Below are 23,144 nucleotides of genomic sequence, written 5' to 3'. Positions count from 1 at the left end.
TCCCTTCTCTAAAGGTGTTTCCTACACCCCCAAATAAGCTACACTCAAATCCTTGCATCAGTGATGCTTCTTGGGGGCCCCAAATGAAGATACTTACCTACTGCGAGTGTTCAGTAGAAATCAATAAACTGAGTTTCCCCTTCATTCTAACCCAAGTAAGAGGCCATCATTCCATTTGTGATCCCACTGAAGAGAGGCAGAAACATACCCAAGACTGCAGGGGCCACGGTTAAGAACATGGGCTTTAGAGCTAAATTCTTGCCATGGAAACTGGCCTTCCCTCTCGGGCACTGTGTGACTTTGGATTCATCTTTTAAGCTCCCCATGCCTCAATTTCCTGATAAAACAGGCAGAACTATAGTATATGAAGCAGGGAATCGTTATGAGGATTTAATAAGTTAAACAAGCAAAGTGACTAAAATAGCATCTGTTACATGGTAAGCATTTTATGTTACCTATCATTATTAATATTGTTTTATTTTTCGTTTTTTTTTCTTTTTTCTTTTTTTTTTTTCAAGAGAATTAAATCGTTTATTGATTACACATGATAATGGATGATACACAAGCTTCATTCCCATCTATAATTTTATCTGGTACCATTATTCAATTTAGATATATTGCATAGGATGTGCCAACAATCACTTTTATAACCAGTAATTCCATGATTTTGCTTGGGTAATCCCTTTTAATGGTGAACTTCAGGTCACAACAGTAACTATCAGTTCAACTACACCAAGGTTTCCGAAGACAATGGCTTCTCCACCCAAGCAGGTTGTATATAAATTCCAAATAGAACCTGGCATCACCCTGAAGGAATTCTAACTTCACACTGTTGGGGAAATTCACCAAGATGGCTTCAGAGTAGACTAACTTTACACAGCACATTAAAAAAAAGACATTTATTCAGCGTCACGATCAGACTATTACATTTAGCAATCAACAGCATGGGTGCAAAAAAAAAAAAATCTACATTAAAACCCTTTGTTGGAATGCTTTACACTTTCCACAGAACAGAAACTAAAATAACCTGTTATACAATTAGTCACAAATACAGTCCTCGAGTTTTTTGCCCATACACATGAGTATTTGTCTAAAACATGTCTTCTTTGTAGCAGCTAGGCCCTGCCACCACTGTGCTTGGCTGAGTTCACAAATCTGTTGTAACCTGTAGCTTCCCTGTCACTTCTCTGGCTCTCCTCTCCTGCTAAGCTTTGTTTCCTAATTAAAATCTTCTGCCACTGCCATAGCTACTGCTGCTGCTGGAACCGCCATAGCCACCTTGGTTTCGTGGTTTTGCAAAGTATTGGCCTCCACCGCCATAGGGGCCAGAGCTTCTGCCTCCAAAATTTCCTCCCTTCATGGGTCCAAAATTTGAAGACTGATTGTTGTAATTGCCAAAATCATTGTAGCTTCCACCACCTCCAAAATTGCTTCCATCATTACCAAATCCATTATAGCCATCCCCACTGCCACCATATCCACCACCACCACGGCTGCCACCAAAGCCACCACGACCACTGAAGTTTCCTCCACGACCGAAGTTGTCATTCCCACCGAAACCACCTCCACGACCACCACCAAAGTTTCCAGAACCACTTCGACCTCTCTGGCTGGATGAAGCACTAGCCATCTCTTGCTTTGACAGGGCTTTCCTAACTTCACGGTTGTGGCCATTCACAGTATGCTATTTCTGAATGACAAGCTTATCCACGGAGTCATGGTCGTCAAAGGTTACAAAGGCAAAGCCCCTTTTCTTGCCACTGCCTCGGTCAGTCATGATTTCAATCACTTCAATTTTCCCATACTGTTCAAAATAATCTCTTAGGTGATGTTCTTCAGTGTCTTCTTTAATGCCACCAACAAATATCTTTTTCACAGTTAAGTGGGCACCTGGTCTTTGAGAATCTTCTCTTGAGACAGCTCTCTTTGGTTCCACAACTCTTCCGTCCACCTTGTGTGGCCTTGCATTCATAGCTGCATCCACCTCCTCCACAGTGGCATATGTGACAAACCCAAAGCCCCTGGAACGCTTGGTGTTTGGATCTCTCATTACCACACAGTCCGTGAGCGTTCCCCATTGCTCAAAATGGCTCCTCAGGCTCTCATCTGTTGTTTCAAAGCTCAACTCTCCAATGAAGAGCTTCCTCAGCTGTTCGGGCTCTTTAGGAGACTCTGACTTAGACATGACGGCAGGGAGAAGAGAGACTTTAACGATGCTTCTTCGGCGGCGTCCACGGGCAGAAAGGCCGTTTTTTTTTCTTGCAAGTAGTTTTAAGTCTCCTTCAGTTCTATTAATTTTTTTTTCACTTAAGAACATCCCCAGCATTCCTCCATTTTCTTGAACCTGTTTATCATGCTTGTTTTCTGTCAAGTCGGGGGCTCTGTACAGTATGAAACAAGAATAAGATTCTATTACTTATCCTTCATTTAATAATATACATTTGCCAATTAAGAGCTTTACATAAATTTTCCTATTAAATATTTTCAACAACCTCTGGATAAGGATAATGTTAATTCTTGTCCATCATACAATTGTGGAAATTGAGACTTAAAGAGATGAAGTCACTTTTCAAGTGCTAAGTAGATGCTAAGTGATAAAGAAGAAATTCAAACCCAGGACTCTTGATTGCAGGCCCCCAGCTCTTATCACAGACACTATACAAACAGGAATACTTTGTGTTACTCTGTGTTAGTGGTTCTCTTATTTTGCTGTGCATCAGAATACCCTGGAAGGATGACTAACATACAGATTGCCAGGCTCAGCACCTGCTGTGTCTAAGCTAGGATATCTAGGGGCATTTCTAGTAAGTTCCAGGAAATGCTGATGCTGCTGGTTTCGGGACAACACTTTGAGAAATGTGGCTTTGTATTATGGCTCTATTTGAACATTTGAGGAAAATAAGTAGGATAAAAGTGATTTGGGACAACAGTCTCATTCTTTTGATATGATTAATACATATGACACAAATATCTTCTTTGGTAATTTTTTTTTTAAATTAGATATAATAGAAATTTATTTTCTCTTACATAAAGGATCCAGAGGTAGGCCATGCAGGGGTTGGCATGGTGCCTTCGATGTCAGAGATCAGATTCTGTTGCATAAAATCTTATTGCTCTTTACCCAGTATCTTGTTGCTCCACCATCTTCAGCATGCTGCTTCCACTTTATGGTTTTAAATGGCTGCTGGAGTACCGGACATCACATCTGCATTCTGGACAACAGGAAGGAGAAAGAACTGAAGAAGGGCACCCTTCTTCATTTAAAATTTATTTTATTTTTAGTTTTGGTTAAAAGACCCACACATAAACATCAAATTTACTATCTTTACCATTTTTAAATGTACAGTTCAGTAGTGTTACATACAGTTACATCTTGCTGCAATGTCCCTCCAGAAGATTTCTATCATCTTCTTTGGAAAATTTTCAGAAATTATTACCAAAAAGTGTACTGACATAGTTTTAAGGCTTATATACCAATGACACCAGGTGAGTCAATCCTGTACATTCACCTGTAAAGTGCCTCAGCTTTTGGACTTTTTTCTCCTTATTGGCTGGTTCTAAATAAATTTCATGAATTCCCAATAAATGGCTTTTGGGAAATGCCAGGTCATCATTGCAATAAAAAGTGGTATAAGGGGGAAAACAACTCTCTTAAACCTAGACCTACTTAGACAACTGTTGTGTTTTTTGGGAACATTCAATATTCCTCATTCAAATTTCTCCAAATTTTCTCCCAAATGAATTTTTTAAAATTACATAGCACTGGACTCCTGTGCCAAAAACAATAGCATTAAAATCTTTTGCTTTAGCAGGGAATCCTTATATCAATATATTTTAAGTAAAATCATCTACTATGTAAAATGTCGCAGAAACAGTACTGCTGAGGTCAAAGTAGGAACGGGGAGGGACGGAGAGCTAGAACTCCATCATTTTGGCCTCTCCTTTAGGTGAAAACCCCCAGACTGTAAAGCAGGTTAAACTACTGCCCTCTAATAACAGCAAAAATGTCCTAATCTCTTAGGTTCTTAAATACTTGTATGACATCACTGACAGGGACTACTTTAAAACATTTAATTATTCCCCAATTCACACATGTCTTGACTTATTTTTGATAATGAGTAGCAAATAGGTACCCTAGGATTCTGTACAAATAAGCCAGTGTAATATGATGGAATAAACACTGGCTTGGATGTTAAGAGATTTTCAGCTAACCCTGGCTCTTCTGATAACTGGCTTTGTTACTCAGGGAAGTTAGTTAATCTCTCATTTGTAGAATGATTGGGCTAAACTAACCGGTCTCTTAGAAATTGTTCCTTCAAGCCCTAACCTTCTGTGGTTCTCATTAACGCCTGGATATAATGATCTTACTACTGATGGAAAGATTATCTTGGGAAATGTTGGCCAAAACTAAACCTTCGCCCCACACATCTGTTCTAATTTCCTTTTGCTGGGCAGATAGACACCCTGGCTAAGTTCCAGTTCAGGTAATTACATTCTGCCCACCATGATTTTCCTTGCATTGTCAACTGGCTACAGTATTCTTCATGATTTCTCTTGACTAACATGCCTCCTGACAATGTTGTCTGAAGCTGTGGCTTCATTTGGGAAATTTCTATGTGTTTTAGAAAATGTAGTGCTGTCATCACAATGGGCCATAGACATTTCAGTCCTTCTAGGTGTTCTGAAGGGGTTGGCTCAAAAATACAGTGCAGGCTTTCATGTTGGTCTACTTTTAGTAGTGACAACTTTCAGATTTACCTAAAATATTTGTCTAAAAACTTTTTAGTGGAAAACTGTACTCATACTAATGGCTAGTAATATTAATGGCTTACTGTGTGTATTGCATGCTCCCCCGAAGTGTTTTCCATGTATACACTCATTTACTATGTCACTCCCATTTTGCAGATGAGGAAACTGAGGACAGGATGGGCCACAGTTCATGCAGTTCTTCTAAGCTTCCCATGGGAGACTTGACAGGTTAGTTATGACGCATCCATAGAATGGGCCATTAAAAAGAGTGAGGTAGATCCATATTCAGCAGATGTGACAAACTCTCCAAGATGTGTGTGTGTACATATGTATATGTATATATACAGAGAGAGAGAGAGAGAGAGATTCACTTGTCTCCCAGGCTGAAGTGCAGTGGCACGATGGCACGATCTTGGCTCACTGCACCTTCTGCCTCCTCAGTTCAAGCGATTTTTGTGCCTCCACCTCCCGAGTAGCTGGGACTACAGGTGCACGATACCACGGCCAGCTAATCTTTTTGTATTTTTAATAGAGACAGGGTTTCACCATGTTGGTCAGGCTGGTCTTGAATTCCTGACCTCAAGTGATCCGCCCACCTCAGTCTCCTAAAGTCCTGGGATTATAGGCGTGACCTACTGTGCCCAGCCCCCAAGATGTACAACTAAGTGAGAAGGGAAGGATATAGAATAGGGTGGCTCTTTCACTATTTTCTTGATGTTGGTTATAAAAGGTTGTGTATATTTTACTGGTATATAAATGCACACGCAATTTTTTATTTTTTTTTGAGACGGAGTCTCACTTTGTTGCCCAGGCTGGAGTGCAGTGGCATGATTTCAGCTCACTGCAACTTCCATCCCCGGGGTTCAAGTGAGTCTTGTGCCTCAGCCTCCCGAGTAGCTGGGACTACAGGGATGTGCCACCACGCCTGACTAAGTTTTGTTTTCTTTTTAGTAGAGACGGAGTTTCACCATGTTGGCCAGGCTGGTTTCGAACTCCTGACTGCAGGTGATCTGCCTGCCTCAGCCTCCTAAAGTGCTGAGATTACAGGCATGGACCACTGTACATTTCTTTTTCTGGCCTGGAAGCAAAACCAACACAATGTTAATAGTAGTTACCTTTGAGGTAAATATTTATTTTATTTAAAATTATTTTTACCTTCTTTAGGTTTGAGTGTTTTTTCACCATGTGTATGCTATGTTACTTACATTTTTAAAGAAAAATTGTCAACAAGGGTTACATGGATAGTGAAATTATGAATGATCTTTGCTTTCTTCTATGTTTCCGTTTCAAAAACATAATAAATGTCATTTATTTTGTGGAAGATTTCTATCAATAAAGGGGAAACAGAGTGTCCAGGCTAATGGTAGGAGAGTTAGTTTTTGGGTTTTCTGGCTGGCTGGTGCTGGTTGGGGTGAGTCTGGGCTGGCTACTGGTGGTGGAACAGACCCGTGAAGTTCTCAGAGTCATACACAGAGGAAGAGCTCGGGTCAGACTTTGGCCTTTTCTGCCTGTTTCATCAAAACAGAAACCACAAGCTTTATCACACCCTCAAAATGCCCTTTCTCTCTTCTTTGGGGTTAAAAACAAATTTTTCTTCAAAGAAAGCATATTGAGATTTTAAAGTCAAGTTCACAATTTAAAAAATTTTTTTCTTGAAAGATGTGTGTATTGTCTTAACCTAGGTTCCCTTTGTGTTTGCACCCCCCAGTGGACTCATTTGGCATGAGGGATCTGGGGGCTGGACCCTGGACTTTTTCTTAGACAACCTAACCTCTTTGGTCCAGAACTATCTCAAGATTCTGCTACCAACATGTTAGAAGCAAAAGGCCCAGAAAACAACCCAGTCACTTCATGGGAATTGGCAGCTTTAAATGTGAGTACACACACAGCAGTTGGTTATCTCTTTGGGGGTTAAGTTACTCCATTTAGTGCCGACTTGTGCAGACAATGGGGCAGAGGCCAGGGACACCAGAGTAATCCTTTTACCTGCCTGATCTGGAGTGACATTGGAATGAAGGGGCACTTTCAGAGGGTATCAGTTTCCCAGGTAAGTTCTGCAAACAAGCCCACAGAGCCTCAGCTTCCTCATTGTGCGTCCACTGAGGGCTGAAAAAAGCCAGCCCTGCTTGTCAGTCCCGCAAACAGATGAAAGACCTATTTGGGTCCGATGGAATTCCATTGTCGTGGTATTTACTCACAGTCGCCTAGTGCCTCCCCTGAAATGTGGGCTGCAAGGGGACTGGTTTTCATGCCAAGCACCACATCCTGAAAGCATAAACAGCGATTAAAACTTATTATAAAAAAAGTTGGAAGGGCAGCCAGGGTTTTCCATCTCTCTTGGTGAATAAACTCAACTCCCACATGCCAACACCTTGTGGTTACCCAATACTCTTTCTGTCTTGTCATTTTTCTTTCAAAGAAGCGACACCTTCCATTTCTCACTGCAAGGAGCTGTGGTGACAGACATGTAAGAATTTTATTTTCTTTTTAAAGTAACTTAGATTACAGTAGGGCTGCCATGAGAAAGGTGACACGGAAGAGCAAACGGGAGGGAGCAGAAAGGTGTGTGCAGATTCTGGTGTGTCCATCAGCCTTAAGAACAGGGGCTGCTGAGCTGAGTCAGAGGCCGAAGCCAGTCCTAGGGATAAGATTTCCCATGTCTCTATGCTGGGGACATTAGCTCCACTGTTTAGACTAGATTCTCGCTTTTACCCACATTTTCAGGCCAGTGGAAACTTCCATGAATCCAGGTCGTACATTCACATTCAACCAATGTGTGTTTACCCACCACTTACAATCTGAAATTTTGGGAAGCTGGAGAATGGACAGGGACACTTGCCCACAGCTCTGCAGGCCAGAGGTGGACCCACTCTGGGACTTTCTGTCCTTCTATCCAGCTGAACAAACCTGATGATGCTGGCCTCCTCTCATAAATCTTTTAAATGCTGCATGAAGTCCAAACCACTTAGCAGAATTCTGGTCCCCACCTTCACTTCCAGCCTCCTGGATGCCCTCTCACCCTCTACTCTCTGTTCTGGTCATGAAACAGAAAATATAATCCTGCATCCGGTCTTTACCTGGGCAGGGCCCCTGTCCTGGAATGCCTCCCTTTTCCTGCTTTATCTAACTTGCCTTAGTTCAGTGAAGACCCAACTCAAATGCCATCTTGTCTGGAAAATCTTGCTTCAATCCTCTAGGGAATATTAATTGCTTCTCCTTTTATCTCTTTAGAGCAGATTATCATTGATATTATTTGTTTGTATGATCATCTCCCCAAAAAGCTTCTTGAGGGTTTCAGGAAAACATTTTGCTCATTTCCGTATCTTCAGTTTCTAGCAATATACTTGGTGATCAATATGTGCTTACTGAAGTTTGTATGAGATCATCAGTATTTCCCATGCAGAGAATAGAGAAAAGAGAACGACATAAAATATCTTCAATGCTAAGCAACCTTGAAGCAGAGATTTTTTTCTTTGCTACTTTTTTTTATTCTTTGAGACAGGGTCTTGCTCTGTCACCTAGGCTGGAGTGCAGTGGTATGATCACAGCTCACTACAGCCTCAAACTCCTGGGCTCAGGTGATCCTCCCACCTCAGCCTCCTGGGTACCTTGGACTACAGACATGTGCCACTATGCTCAGCTAATTTTTTTGTATTTTTTTGTAGAGACGAGGTTTTACTATGCTGCCCAGGCTGTTCTTGAACTGGGCTCAGGTGATCCACCTGGCTTGGCCTCCCAAAGTGCGGGAATTACAGCATGAGTTACCAGGCCTGGCTGGCCTCTTTGCTACACCTTGTCTGGGTCTTTTGCAGGAATTTGTTGTGGTTGTTGGCAGGTGTCATGCCTTAGCACTGGCAGGCAAGCCTTGGAAAGCTCCTGTGAAGCTCGTCCTATTAGTATCAGTTTACTTTCTAAAAAAAAATACTTTTATTGATTTTAGAGACAGAATCTTGCTTTGTCACCCAAATTAGAGTGCAGTGGCATGATCATAACTCACTGTAGTCTCAAACTCCTCGATTCAAGTGATCCTCCTGCCTAAGCCTCTCCAAGTGCTGGCATTACAGGCATATGCCACCATGCCTGGCCTTAGTTTACTTAAAGAAAGGTTTAAAAGTTTTAAAAAATCTTTACATAAAAACGGAAATAGCTGTATTATTTATTTTTGATTTATAATATATACATATTGGCTATGCAAAATTCAAATGACAAAAAAGTGTGTAAAAGATAAAATGAAAACCTAAAAACCTAAAAGCAAAATTTACCCTAAATGCAACCACACAGATAACACAGTTATCCTGTGGTAAATATCCTTCTAGATATATCTCATGCATATGCATACACACATAAACACATACACATGCTAAGTTTCATATATTCATCTATTCTGAAAACACCTTAAATATTGCATAAGTAAATCACATTTTACCTGCTCTTATGTAGCCTCTTTTGTCTCTCAATGTATCGGACACCTTCATAACAACATATAATCCTTGGTGTCTTCTATTCTAATGGGTGTAGAGTATTCCACTAAATGAATGTTCCCAATGTTTTTCGAATGTCTGCTGCTGGATCTGGATGTTATTCCTGGATTTTCAATACTATAAACCCTTGCCGTGATTGACATTCTTTTTCAGTGAAGTCACATTTCATGGGAGTTTCAGGAAAGGCAATATGTACAGTAAAGTTTTCAAGGAGTCAATATCACCAGGCAAAATTAGTTTGGTGCCACTTTGGAGAAAGACGTGGCCTCTCCAATTAGTCTAGCATAGCCAATCTTTTCCCTGTATTGGATAAGACAGTTGTTTCCTGAAACAAGCACTTGTTGATATAGCTGGCTTGCATTTTGGCGGAGGCCATGTGCTGTGTGAAAAATAAACAATACATTTAGCTTTAAATATAGGACCAAGTCCAATACATTTGAGGCCTTTCTAGATGACAAGAGACCAGAGAAGAGAGAATCAGGCCCGTGTCCCCCTCCTGACATATGCCTACTGTGTGAAGGGGCTGGGCTGGGGGACAGAATCACCAGGGAATTTCAGGTTCTCTCTCTCTTTCTTAATTACAGAAACCATAGCATCCCTTTTGGCAATGCTAAATGTGAATCTTGTTATACAACTTTCCAGAAATGGGTCAACTGGATTAAAGTATACCAGGTCAAAAGTTTACCAACTTGTCATCCTCATAAAAATGCACAGAAGTGCCTATTTCTTCCAAATGGTATGCTTGATTGAATCTACCTTTGCCAGTCTGACAGGTCTATATGTATTACTTTTATTTTTCTTTGTATTTCCTTGATAGCTTCATTATAGTGAAATTATCTTTAAGCTCATTGACTCTTTGTGCTTATTTGTGAAAGGTCTATGTTTCTTGCCCACGTTTTTTGTTGGGAGTTCTTTTTCTCTTAGTAACATAAGAGTTATTTGTATATTAGGATGATTAAATCTTTGTTACATGCATTGTAAATATTTCTCTAGTTTTGTAGTTCATCTTAACTTTTTTTATGGTGTTGTCGTATAGTGTGAAAGTTTTTGGCTCTTATGTAGAAAACCATACAGTTTCCTCCCTATATATCTGAACTAATTTTCTAAGAGTATTAGATTTCAGTTTGAGTGTTTTTCAGCTTTTGGAATTAAGGTATGAGAAAGTTTATGTCAAGCATTTCTGACTAATTTATCTAATATTTTAATGCCCTTAAACAGTATCGAGAGGTGGGACATTTAAGAGGTGATTAGCTCATGAGGGTTAGTTATCAGAGGAGGAAGTTCCCTATAAAAGGATGAGTTCAACCCCCACCCTCTCTGTCTTATGCATATGTGCTTCCTTACCATGTGATGCTATTATCAGTTAGTAATGATCATCCTGCTTTAAAACATTTGGAGGCTGGGCGCGGTGGCTCACGCCTGTAATCCCAGCACTTTGGGAGGAAGAGAGGTGTGGATCATGAGTTCAGGAGATCGAGACCATCCTGGCTAACATGGTGAAAGCCCGTCTCTACTAAAAATACAAAATTTTGTATTTTGTACTATAGGCAGACACCTGTAGTCCCAGCTACTCGGGATGCTGAGGCAGAAGAATGGCGTGAACCCAGGAGGCGAAGCTTGCAGTGAGCCGATAGCACCATGGCACTCCAGCCTGGGCAATAGTGCGAGACTCCATCTCAAAAAAAAAAAAAAAAAAAAAAAATTGGAAGTGAACAGGGATTCTGTGATCAAATTCTGAGGACTAAATTAGTTTAGTTGTGCCTCATTTTAGTGAAACTCTCACATAAGCATTTCTACAGGTAGTAAACAGAATTAGAAACTAAGCATTAAAATGTAAAGAATTACAGAAATTTAAAAAGGAATCATAACAATTTTCTTTAAATATCGTTATTTTCCTTAAATAAATTATGTACAAGCACTTTGTAAATTCTAAGGTCTTAATCAAAATTTTGATTTTATTACTATTATTATTGGGCTATGTGAAAAGGAGAAGTGAAATACTAAGCCCATGAAAAGATAGGATTTTATTTAATATAATTTGAGACACAGAGCACTTGTTGAGACTCAAGTCTGTTACATTCTTATGCAGAGTAACTCACATTATTGTTGGAACCAGAGCTACAGTTCATATCTCACTTGAGCCTTCCTCAGGGTTCAGAGTTCTGATATAATTTCATTCTCACCATCTCCCAAGGAAAACAAGCTTCAGGGGGACATAATGTGGCCTTTCCCAAGGGCTTTCAGTCCACTCTTCAACTCCACCTTTCAGCATGTGTTGTCTATTCTTTGTAGAATGAGAAGAAAAATCATACCATCACACAGTACATGAGACAGTACAGGAGATCATTCAAACTGTCCAGATAACTCAACTTAAAAAAATCAAGATCATGAGATCCAATCCTCGTGTTCCTTTGCTGGTCATCATTTCCTTATGCGTATTAGCTGGAAGTGACACTGTACACACTGCATGCCTACACCACAGGGAGGGGATTCCCCACGTTCACACACAGCTGGCAGAGTTTCCTCACTGGCAGGTGCTGGGAGGGCCCTCATTCCCTCTCTTCCTGCCTCTCCTCCTCACTCTCTTCCTACTCCAAATACCATCATAGTACATGGCAGTAGACACAACAGTGACAACTTACCTCAAAAGTCACACAAGGCATGCTTCTCCGCCATCGTGTTTGGGACAAGTCGCTGATGCTCTGTGGGCTTGGATATTTTATTTTCTCTCAGAGGTGACAAGTTCTGACAGTGGAGGAAGTGTAACTGGTTAATTTTTGTTAAGCTCCAGCAAGAGAGTAAAAGAGGGAATTTTCCAGAAAAAAAGAAATGGGTCTACATGCACTTAAAAAAATGTAGTTTTGATCTGACCTAAAGGGCATGAGTGTTTTTTTTAGAGATTAAAATCTCTACTTAATTTCTGCACTCCTTTGAAATATGATCCAAAATACATGCTGTACCGGGATGGGATGTATTTTAGCCCCATGGTTAACTCAGACACAACAGAACAAAACCTGCCACCCTGCCTCCTGGTTCCCTCCTGTTGATGGCATGCAGTTGTCTGGCTTCTAAGGGCTGTGGTGGCACCTCCGACTCCTTCCTGCTCCCTGGTGGCTGGCCTCTAAACCTTATGGGATCTGAGTCCACTCTCTGCACAAGCTCTGCACTGGGGTGCCCCCTCAGGACCCCACTGTAGGCTACATTGCCCAACACCTTGGTGCCTCTTGTCTGGACTGTTATAATAGCCTCCTGGTGCTATTCCTAATATCCATCTGTCTTGGTCTATTTTGTCTATATTCCTGGTGCTTTATTCCTAATATCCATATGTCTTGGTCTATTTTATATTGCTAGAGCAGAATACCACAGACGGGGTAATTTATAGAGAAAAGAGATGTATTTGGCTCATGGTTCTGGAGGCTGCATCTGGTGAGAGTTTCCTTGCTGCCTTGTACCGTGGGGGAAGGCATCCCGTGGTGAGGAAGCACACGTGCATGAGTCAGAGCTGGTGGGGGTTGAGCTCATCCTTCTGTCAGGAACCTACTCCTCCGATACTAACCCTCATAACCCAATCGCCTCCTAAATGCCCCACCTCTTAATACTGTTACAATGGCAATGAAATTCCAGCATGAATTTTGGAGGGGTCATTCAAACCATAGCACTATCCTTTCACACTCTTGCCAGACAAAAGTCCTGAAATCAGAGCTCTGGTGACATCATTCCTGAGCTCGAAAATGCTCCATGGCTTTATAAATTCTACTTATAACGTTCCTGGCCTGGAAGTCAAGGCCTCACATATCTTACTTCAATCCACTATTTCTGGCAGGACACCTCACCACGCTTCCCTTGCTCCTGTCCACATGAGCTCTCAGGCCAGGGGCATGCTTCTCTGTTTGACCACATGCACCTCCTCTCCTGTTATTTCTGCCATTTGAGATGCTCCCTTTCCTACCGCTGCATTAACTGAAAGCCACACTTCATGATCCAGAAGAGATGCCACCTCCTCTGCAAAGCTGGCCCTGACTTTCCAGGCAGAAATGATGTATTCCCATATGGCATTCATTGCTTTACAGTGAATTAAAGCTATTATTTTCAGTTGTAAAAATACATTTTTTTAAAACTACAAGTGTAAAATACATTTGTGTTGCAAAAGTCCAGATAATACAGAAAAACGTAAGCTTCCCATTCCCCCAGCTCTCTTCTAATTTTAATTCTTGGAGCTATTACTAAGAGTGTGGGCCAAGTGTGGTGTCTCACGCCTGTAATTCCAGCACTTTGGGAGGCAAAGGCGGGCGGATCATGAGGTCAGGAGATCGAGACCATCCTGGCTAACATGATGAAACCCCGTCTCTACTAAAAAAAAAGAAAAAAAAATTAGCCAGGCGTGGTGGCGGGTACCTGTAGTCCCAGCTACTCAGGAGGCTGAGGCAGGAGAATGGCGTGAACCCAAGAGGTGGAGCTTGCAGTGAGCTGAGATTGCGCCACTGCACTCCAGCCTGGGCGACAGAGTGAGACTCAGTTTCAAAAAAAAAAAAAGAAAAATATGTTTATTTTCATTTGTTAAAACAGTGTAAATCCAGGTACAAACACACAGATAGACATATTTAAAATAAAAATTGAGGCTGGCATGGTGGCTTACATCTGTAATCCCAGCACTTTGGGAAGTAAGGTGGGAGGATCACTTGAATCCTGGAGTTCCAGACCAGCCTGGGCAATGCGGCGAGTCTCTGTCTCTAAAAATGAATTAATAACAATAAAAAATTGGGCCATCCTGTAAGATTTTTCTGCCTTTCATTGACTCAATATATCAAGAACATTTTTCTCTATTAGTATATAAAAATATACTCTACTACTTTTAATGAGAGTGTAATAGTCTAAGAATATAGGTGTTATAGTTTTCTATTTTTCTATAAATTAATATTTTATGTATTTCCCATTGTTCTATTACATTTATCCAGTAAGCATTCTTGTACATTTATCTTTGTGCATTTCAAGACCAATCTTTCTGTCACTTATGTAGTGCCACCCTTGCTAGTAGGAATGTCCCATTAAATGCAAAACCTGCAGGACTTGGACTCTCCAACATGTTTCTACTTTGCCAAAACTGTCTACTCCTCCCTGTGCCTGCTTGTTGCTTCTTGGCTCTTCTATGTCTTTAATTTGCCCTTAACTCTAATAAAAGCCTCTGTCTTAGTTTAGGTTACCCCAGAAACAGATTTAAGACAAGGATTTGAATGCAAGCGGCTTATTCAAGAGGTGGCCTCAAGATACACAGGTAGGGGAGTGGAGGGTGGGACAGAACAGGGAAGGCAGACAGCACCCTGTGCTTTAATAAGCAGGTGATCACTGTGGGCACTTGGGGCACAGTCGCACGGAGGCTGGGTACAACACACTGCAGAGTAGTCTCAATGAGGAGCAAGGAAGATGGGGGTATTTATTATCCAGTTCCCATCTGTCATCAATTGAGGGTGCTCGTGGAGGCATAAGCCCCGGAACATTCAGTCCACCCTAGAACTCCATGCCAGAGAAAGCCCTCAGGCAGAGGGTCACTTGGGCTTTCAGCCAGAGTCAGGCTGCATGTTCAGGATTGGTGGGTGATTGGGGGACCAGTGGGGCCACCAAAGGTGTAACCCTATTTCCTGCAACAGTCAAAATCAGAGACTCCTAGACTAAGAACAGATCACAGAGGTCAGTCATCAAATCAAGATCTCATGAAAAGATGCTAGTCCATGTCTAGAAAAATATCTTCCAGAGAGATTGCCTGGATGAAGAAATAATAATAATGATAATTAATAACAAATAATAATAATAATTTATAATAATGTAATAATAACACCAGAATAAATAAGATATATACTTTTACAGTCTATAACACTCTTTCATATATATTATATTGTTAAAAAATTGAATTTCACGAGAGCCCTGTAAGGTACACATCCTATATTATTACCGTTTTGCAGATGAGAACATCGAGGTGTAGACAATTAGCTAGTAAGTGTCAGAGTCACAAGACCGGTGTTCTAGAGTTAAAGGATGATTAGAATTTTTCTACCCACGTTGGGGTCAGTTTGCAGTTCAAATATTCTTTTCTCCACTCATGGTAATAAAGCCAAATCAAGAACAGGACTTTCAACTCTAAGATCAGCCCAATCTTTTATTTCTAGATGATTTTGAACAGTGCTGCAAAACGAGAAAATGGAATGTAGTGCATTTCAGAACAGCCAGATAAATTCCCTCTTATTGATTAGGTTTCATATATTTCCAAAATCAACCTCAGTGCTAAAACAAGCAAGAAGTTGATGTCCTTTAGCCAAGAAACTGGCATAATTAGAAATACAGAGGTGTAAAAATTAAGATTAATAAAGTAAAAAACAAGAAGCATGCACTTTCTGAAAGTCCTGTCTTAAATATTTGACATCAGATTTTTACAATGAAACATAGAGTCTTAAAAGAAAGAACAAATTGAACATTATCACACTGTGGTGGCTGATATCTATATCCTTGATATAAAGACATAAAAATCTTTATATCTATCCAAAGATTTTTAGCAGAAAGGAAAGATCTCCGGGATCACAGGTAGAGAGACCCCACTGGACTAAAAGGAGGGGTGCGGATGGTGTGGTAAGGAGGCTGATGGCCGTATGAAGGATGAATTAAGGTTAGTTTACATGCTGTTTAAAATTTCAGTCCTCGAAGTGAATACAAGTTGGGGCGGAGCAAGATGGCCGAATAGGAACAGCTCCAGTCTCCAACTCCCAGCGCAAGTGACACAGAAGACCGATGATTTCTGCATTTTCAACTGAGGTACTGGGGTCATTTCACTAGGGAGTGCTGGACAATCGGTGCTGGTCAGCTGCTGCAGCCCGACCAGCGAGAGCTGAAGCAGGGCGAGGCATCGCCTCACCTGGGAAGCGCAAGGGGGAAGGGAATCCCTTTTCCTAGCCAGGGGAACTGAGACACACAACACCTGGAAAATCGGGTGACTCCCACCCCAATACTGCGCTTTAAGCCAACGGGCACACCAGGAGAATATATCCCACACCTGGCCGGGAGGGTCCCATGCCCACGGAGCCTCCCTCATTGCTAACACAGCAGTCTGCCATCTAACCGCAAGGCAGCAGCGAGGCTGGGGGAGGGGTGCCCACCATTGCTGAGGCTTAAGTAGGTAAACAAAGCCGCTGGGAAGCTCGAACTGGGTGGAGCTCACAGCAGCTCAAGGAAACCTGCCTGTCTCTGTAGACGCCACCTCTGGGGACAGGGCACAGTTAACAACAACAACAAAAGCAGCAGGAACCTCTGCAGACGCAAATGACTCTGTCTGACAGCTTTGAAGAGAGCAGTGGATCTCCCAACACGGAGGTTGAGATCTGAGAAGGGACAGACTGTCTGCTCAAGTGGGTCACTGACCCCTGAGTACCCTAATTGGGAGACATCCCCCACTAGGGGCAGTCTGACACCCCACACCTCACAGGGTGGAGTACACCCCTGAGAGGAAGCTTCCAAAGTAAGAATCAGACAGGTACACTAGCTGTTCAGCAACATTCTATCTTCTGCAACCTCTGCTGCTGACACCCAGGCAAACAGGGTCTGGAGTGGACCTCAAGCAATCTCCAACAGACCTACAGCTGAAGGTCCTGACTGTTAGAAGGAAAACTATCAAACAGGAAGGACACCTATACCAAAACCCCATCAGTACGTCACCATCATCAAAGACCAGAGGCAGATAAAACCACAAAGATGGGGAAAAAGCAGGGCAGAAAAGCTGGAAATTCAAAAAATAAGAGCGCATCTCCCCCTGCAAAGGAGCACAGCCCATCGCCAGCAACGGATCAAAGCTGGTCAGAGAATGACTTTGACGAGATGAGAGAAGAAGGCTTCAGTCCATCAAACTTCTCAGAGCTAAAGGAGGAATTACGTACCCAGCGCAAAGAAACTAAAAATCTTGAAAAAAGAGTGGAAGAATTGACAGCTAAACTAATTAATGCAGAGAAGGTCATAAACGAAATGACAGAGATGAAAACCATGACACGAGAAATACGTGACAAATGCACAAGCTTCAGTAACCGACTCAATCAACTGGAAGAAAGAGTATCAGCGATTGAGGATCAAATGAATGAAATGAAGCGAGAAAAGAAACCAAAAGAAAAAAGAAGAAACAGAAATGAGCAAAGCCTGCAAGAAGTATGGGATTATGTAAAAAGACCAAATCTACGTCTGATTGGGGTGCCTGAAAGTGAGGGGGAAAATGGAACCAAGTTGGAAAACGCTCTTCAGGATATCATCCAGGAGAACTTCCCCAACCTAGTAGGGCAGGCCAACATTCAAATTTAGGAAATACAGAGAACACCACAAAGATACTCCTCAAGAAGAGCAACTCCAAGACACATAATTGCCAGATTCACCAAAGTTGAAATGAAGGAAAAAATCCTAAGGGCAGCCAGAGAGAAAGGTCGGGTTACCCACAAAGGGAAGCCCATCAGACTAACAGCAGATCTCTCGGCAGAAACTCTACAAGCCAGAAGAGAGTGGGGGCCAATATTCAACATTCTTAAAGAAAAGAATTTTCAACCCAGAATTTCATATCCAGCCAAACTAAGTTTCATCAGTGAAGGAGAAATAAAATCCTTTACAGATAAGCAAATGCTTAGAGATTTTGTCACCACCAGGCCTGCCTTACAAGAGACCCTGAAGGAAGCCCTAAACATGGAAAGGAACAACCGGTACCAGCCATCGCAAAAACATGCCAAAATGTAAAGACCATCGAGGCTAGGAAGAAACTGCATCAACTAACGAGCAAAATAACCAGTTAATATCATAATGGCAGGATCAAGTTCACACATAACAATATTAACCTTAAATGTAAATGGACTAAATGCTCCAATTAAAAGACACAGACTGGCAAACTGGATAAAGAGTCAAGACCCATCAGTCTGCTGTATTCAGGAGACCCATCTCACATGCAGAGACATACATAGGCTCAAAATAAAGGGATGGAGGAAGATCTACCAAGCAAATGGAGAACAAAAAAAAAAAGCAGGGGTTGCAATCCTAGTCTCTGATAAAACAGACTTTAAACCATCCAAGAACAAAAGAGACAAAGAAGGCCATTACATAATGGTAAAGGGATCAATTCAACAGGAAGAGCTAACTATCCTAAATATATATGCACCCAATACAAGAGCACCCAGATTCATAAAGCAAGTCCTTAGAGACTTACAAAGAGACTTAGACTCCCATACAATAATAATGGGAGACTTCAACACTCCACTGTCAACATTAGACAGATCAATGAGACAGAAAGTTAACAAGGATATCCAGGAATTGAACTCATCTCTGCACCAAGCGGACCTAATAGACATCTATAGAACTCTCCACCCCAAATCAACAGAATATACATTCTTCTCAGCACCACATCACACTTATTCCAAAATTGACACATTTACACATAATTGGAAGTAAAGCACTCCTCAGCAAATGTAAAAGAACAGAAATTATAACAAACTGTCTCTCAGACCACAGTGCAATCAAACTAGAACTCAGGACTAAGAAACTCACTCAAAACCGCTCAACTACATGGAAACTGAGCAACCTGCTCCTGAATGACTACTGGGTACATAACGAAATGAAGGCAGAAATAAAGATGTTCTTTGAAACCAATGAGAACAAAGATACAACATACCAGAATCTCTGGGACACATTTAAAGCAGTGTGTAGAGGGAAATTTATAGCACTAAATGCCCACAAGAGAAAGCAGGAAAGATCTAAAATTGACACTCTAACATCACAATTAAAAGAACTAGAGAGGCAAGAGCAAACACATTCAAAAGCTAGCAGAAGGCAAGAAATAACTAAGATCAGAGCAGAACTGAAGGAGATAGAGACACAAAAAACCCTCCAAAAAATCAATGAATCCAGGAGCTGATTTTTTGAAAAGATCAACAAAATTGACAGACCGCTAGCAAGACTAATAAAGAAGAAAAGAGAGAAGAATCAAATAGATGCAATAAAAAATGATAAAGGGGATATCACCACCGACCCCACAGAAATACAAACTACCATCAGAGAATACTATAAACACCTTTACGCAAATCAACTAGAAAATCTAGAAGAAATGGATAATTTCCTGGACACTTACACTCTTCCAAGACTAAACCAGGAAGAAGTTGAATCCCTGAATAGACCAATAGCAGGCTCTGAAATTGAGGCAATAATTAATAGCCTACCAACCAAAATAAGTCCAGGACCAGATGGATTCACAGCTGAATTCTACCAGAGGCACAAGGAGGAGCTGGTACCATTCCTTCTGAAACTATTCCAATCAATAGAAAAAGAGGGAATCCTCCCTAACTCATTTTATGAGGCCAACATCATCCTGATACCAAAGCTTGGCAGAGACACAACAAAAAAAGAGAATTTTAGACCAATATCCCTGATGAACATCGATGCAAAAATCCTCAATAAAATACTGGCAAACCGGATTCAGCAGCACATCAAAAAGCTTATCCACCATGATCAAGTGGGCTTCATCCCTGGGATGCAAGGCTGTTTCAACATTCGCAAATCAATAAACGTAATCCAGCATATAAACAGAACCAAAGACAAGAACCACATGATTATCTCAATAGATGCAGAAAAGGCTTTTGACAAAATTCAACAGCCCTTCATGCCAAAAACGCTCAATAAATTCGGTATTGATGGAACGTACCTCAAAATAGTAAGAGCTATTTATGACAAACCCACAGCCAATATCATACTGAATGGGCAAAAACTGGAAAAATTCCCTTTGAAAACTGGCACAAGACAGGGATGCCCTCTCCCACCACTCCTATTCAACATAGCGTTGGAAGTTCTGGCTAGGGCAATCAGGCAAGAGAAAGAAATCAAGGGTATCCAGTTAGGAAAAGAAGAAGTCAAATTGTCCCTGTTTGCAGATGACATGATTGTATATTTAGAAAACCCCATTGTCTCAGCCCAAAATCTCCTTAAGCTGATAAGCAACTTCAGCAAAGTCTCAGGATACAAAATTAATGTGCAAAAATCACAAGCATTCTTATACACCAGTAACAGACAAGCAGAGAGCCAAATCAGGAATGAACTTCCATTCACAATTGCTTCAAAGAGAATAAAATACCTAGGAATCCAACTTACAAGAGATGTAAAGGACCTCTTCAAGGAGAACTACAAACCACTGCTCAGTGAAATCAAAGAGGACACAAACAAATGGAAGAACATACCATGCTCATGGATAGGAAGAATCAATATCGTGAAAATGGCCATACTGCCCAAGGTTATTTATAGATTCAATGCCATCCCCATCAAGCTACCAATGAGTTTCTTCACAGAATTGGAAAAAACTGCTTTAAAGTTCATATGGAACCAATAAAGAGCCCGCATTGCCAAGACAATACTAAATCAAAAGGACAAAGCTGGAGGCGTCACGCTACCTGACTTCAAACTATACTACAAGGCTACAGTAACCAAAACAGCATGGTACTGGTACCAAAACAGAGATATAGACCAATGAAACAGAACAGAGTCCTCAGAAATAATATCACACATCTACAGCCATCTGATCTTTGACAAACCTGAGAAAAACAAGAAATGGGGAAAGGATTCCCTATTGAATAAATGGTGCTGGGAAAATTGGCTAGCCATAAGTAGAAAGCTGAAACTGGATCCTTTCCTTACTCCTTATACGAAGATTAATTCAAGATGGATTAGAGACTTAAATGTCAGACCTAATACCATAAAAACCCTAGAAGAAAACCTAGGTAGTACCATTCAGGACATAGGCATAGGCAAGGACTTCGTGTCTAAAACACCAAAAGCAATGGCAGCAAAAGCCAAAATTGACAAATGGGATCTAATTAAACTAAAGAGCTTCTGCACAGCAAAAGAAACTACCATCAGAGTGAACAGGCAACCTACAGAATGGGAGAAAATTTTTGCAATCTACTCATCTGACAAAGGGTTAATATCCAGAATCTACAAAGAACTCAAACAAATATACAAGAAAAAAACAAACAACCCTATCAAAAAGTGGGCAAAGGATATGAACAGACGTTTCTCAAAAGAAGACATTCATACAGCCAACAGACACATGAAAAAATGCTCATCATCACTCGCCATCAGAGAAATACAAATCAAAACCACAATGAGATACCATCTCACACCAGTTAGAATGGCAATCATTAAAAAGTCAGGAAACAACAGGTGTTGGAGAGGATGTGGAGAAATAGGAACACTTTTATACTGTTGGTGGGATTGTAAACTAGTTCAACCATTATGGAAAACAGTATGGCAATTCCTCAAGGATCTAGAACTAGATGTACCATATGACCCAGCCATCCCACTACTGGGTATATACCCAAAGGATTATAAATCATGCCGCTATAAAGACACATGCACACGTATGTTTATTGCGGCACTATTCACAATAGCAAAGACTTGGAATCAACCCAAATGTCCATCTGTGACAGACTGGATTAAGAAAATGTGGCACATATACACCATGGAGTACCATGCAGCCATAAAAAAGGATGAGTTTGCATCCTTTGTAGGGACATGGATGCAGCTGGAAACCATCATTCTTAGCAAACTATCACAAGAAGAGAAAACCAAACACCGCATGTTCTCACTCATAGGTGGGAACTGAACAATGAGACCACTTGGGAAGGGGAACATCACACATTGGGGCCTATCATGGGGAGGGGAGAGGGGGGAGGGATTGCATTGGGAGTTATACCTGATATAAATGATGAATTGATGGGTGCTGACGAGTTGATGGGTGCAGTACACCAACATGGCACAAGTATACATATGTAACAAACCTGCACGTTATGCACATGTACCCTAGAACTTAAAGTATAATAATAAAAAAAAAAATTTCAGTCCTCTGAGATGTTTCTCCAGAATTCAGCGTTCTCTTCCTATAAGTTTCCATATGCTTTTCAGAAGTTCTTTCCCCCTGTAATTTCTATCAAGAAGCCCAAGTATTCCAGTGATGAATTATTATTTTTTTTTTTTTGAGACAGAGTTTCGCTCTTTTGTCCTCCTGCCGCACTCTCCAAAGTAGCTGGGATTACAGGTGTGAACCACCACGTCTGGCTCAGTTCACTTTATGCCTGGAGAAATAGAGGCTACATAAAGTTTGTGGAACCTCTTTGCTGAAAAATGGTGTTTGAACATTTTGAACATTTATCCTCTTCTTGAAATAAATCAGATTGTAGGAAAACTTGAGTAAGGTGTGGAGTGGGGGGAACTCTGTATGAGTAAGTAAGGTGACATTTTTTGCCATATGAGTTCAAAATCAAAATGTGTTGCGATCTTGGCTCACTGCAACCTCCTCCTCCTGGGTTCAAACGATTCTCCTGCCTCAGCCTCCCAAGTAGCCATGATTATAGGCATGCACCACCACGCCCGGCTAATTTTGTATTTTTAGTAGAGATGGGGTTTCTCCATGTTGGTCAGGCTGGACTCAAACTCCTGACCTCAGGTGATCCGCCCACCTTGGCCTCCCAAAGTGCTGGGATTACAGGCAAGAGACACCATGCCCGGCCTCCAGTGATGATTTTAAGCTGTATGATTTTCATTATTCCTGATACTATTTTTGCTCTTTTATCCAATCCATGTTAGTCCAATTTGGGAATTTCAGCATGGAGCTATCTTAGCCCTTGTTGTCTGGAAGCTTATATCACAGTATTAATAGCCCACTTAGCCAAGGATTTGTGTCTTTGAAAGTGTATAAACATCTCCTAAATGCAAAGGACAATTTCAACTTTAGTAAACATCACGGTCACTTGGAGAGCTGGCTAAGACATAGCTGGATGTCACCCCAGGGATTCTGGTTAGTGGCACTGGAGTGAAATCCAACAATTTGCATATCTAACAACTTCCCAGGAGATAACTGATGCTGCT

General features: G+C 41.2%; 1 pseudogene across 1 annotated transcript; it reads right to left on the bottom strand.

Annotated features, from left to right (window-relative positions):
* Window positions 1–515: 515 nt before the first annotated feature.
* On the bottom strand, window positions 516–2,242 carry LOC104666937 (annotated as a pseudogene). The gene has a single exon (XR_004052847.1). The product of XR_004052847.1 is annotated as a heterogeneous nuclear ribonucleoprotein A1-like (transcript).
* Between the last annotated feature and the right edge of the window lie 20,902 nt (window positions 2,243–23,144).

The sequence above is a fragment of the Rhinopithecus roxellana genome, chromosome 13 (assembly GCF_007565055.1).
Source record: "Rhinopithecus roxellana isolate Shanxi Qingling chromosome 13, ASM756505v1, whole genome shotgun sequence".
NCBI lineage: Eukaryota > Metazoa > Chordata > Mammalia > Primates > Cercopithecidae > Rhinopithecus > Rhinopithecus roxellana.
Note: the sequence above shows the minus strand (reverse complement) of the source record. Positions and strands in the feature narration are given on the sequence as shown.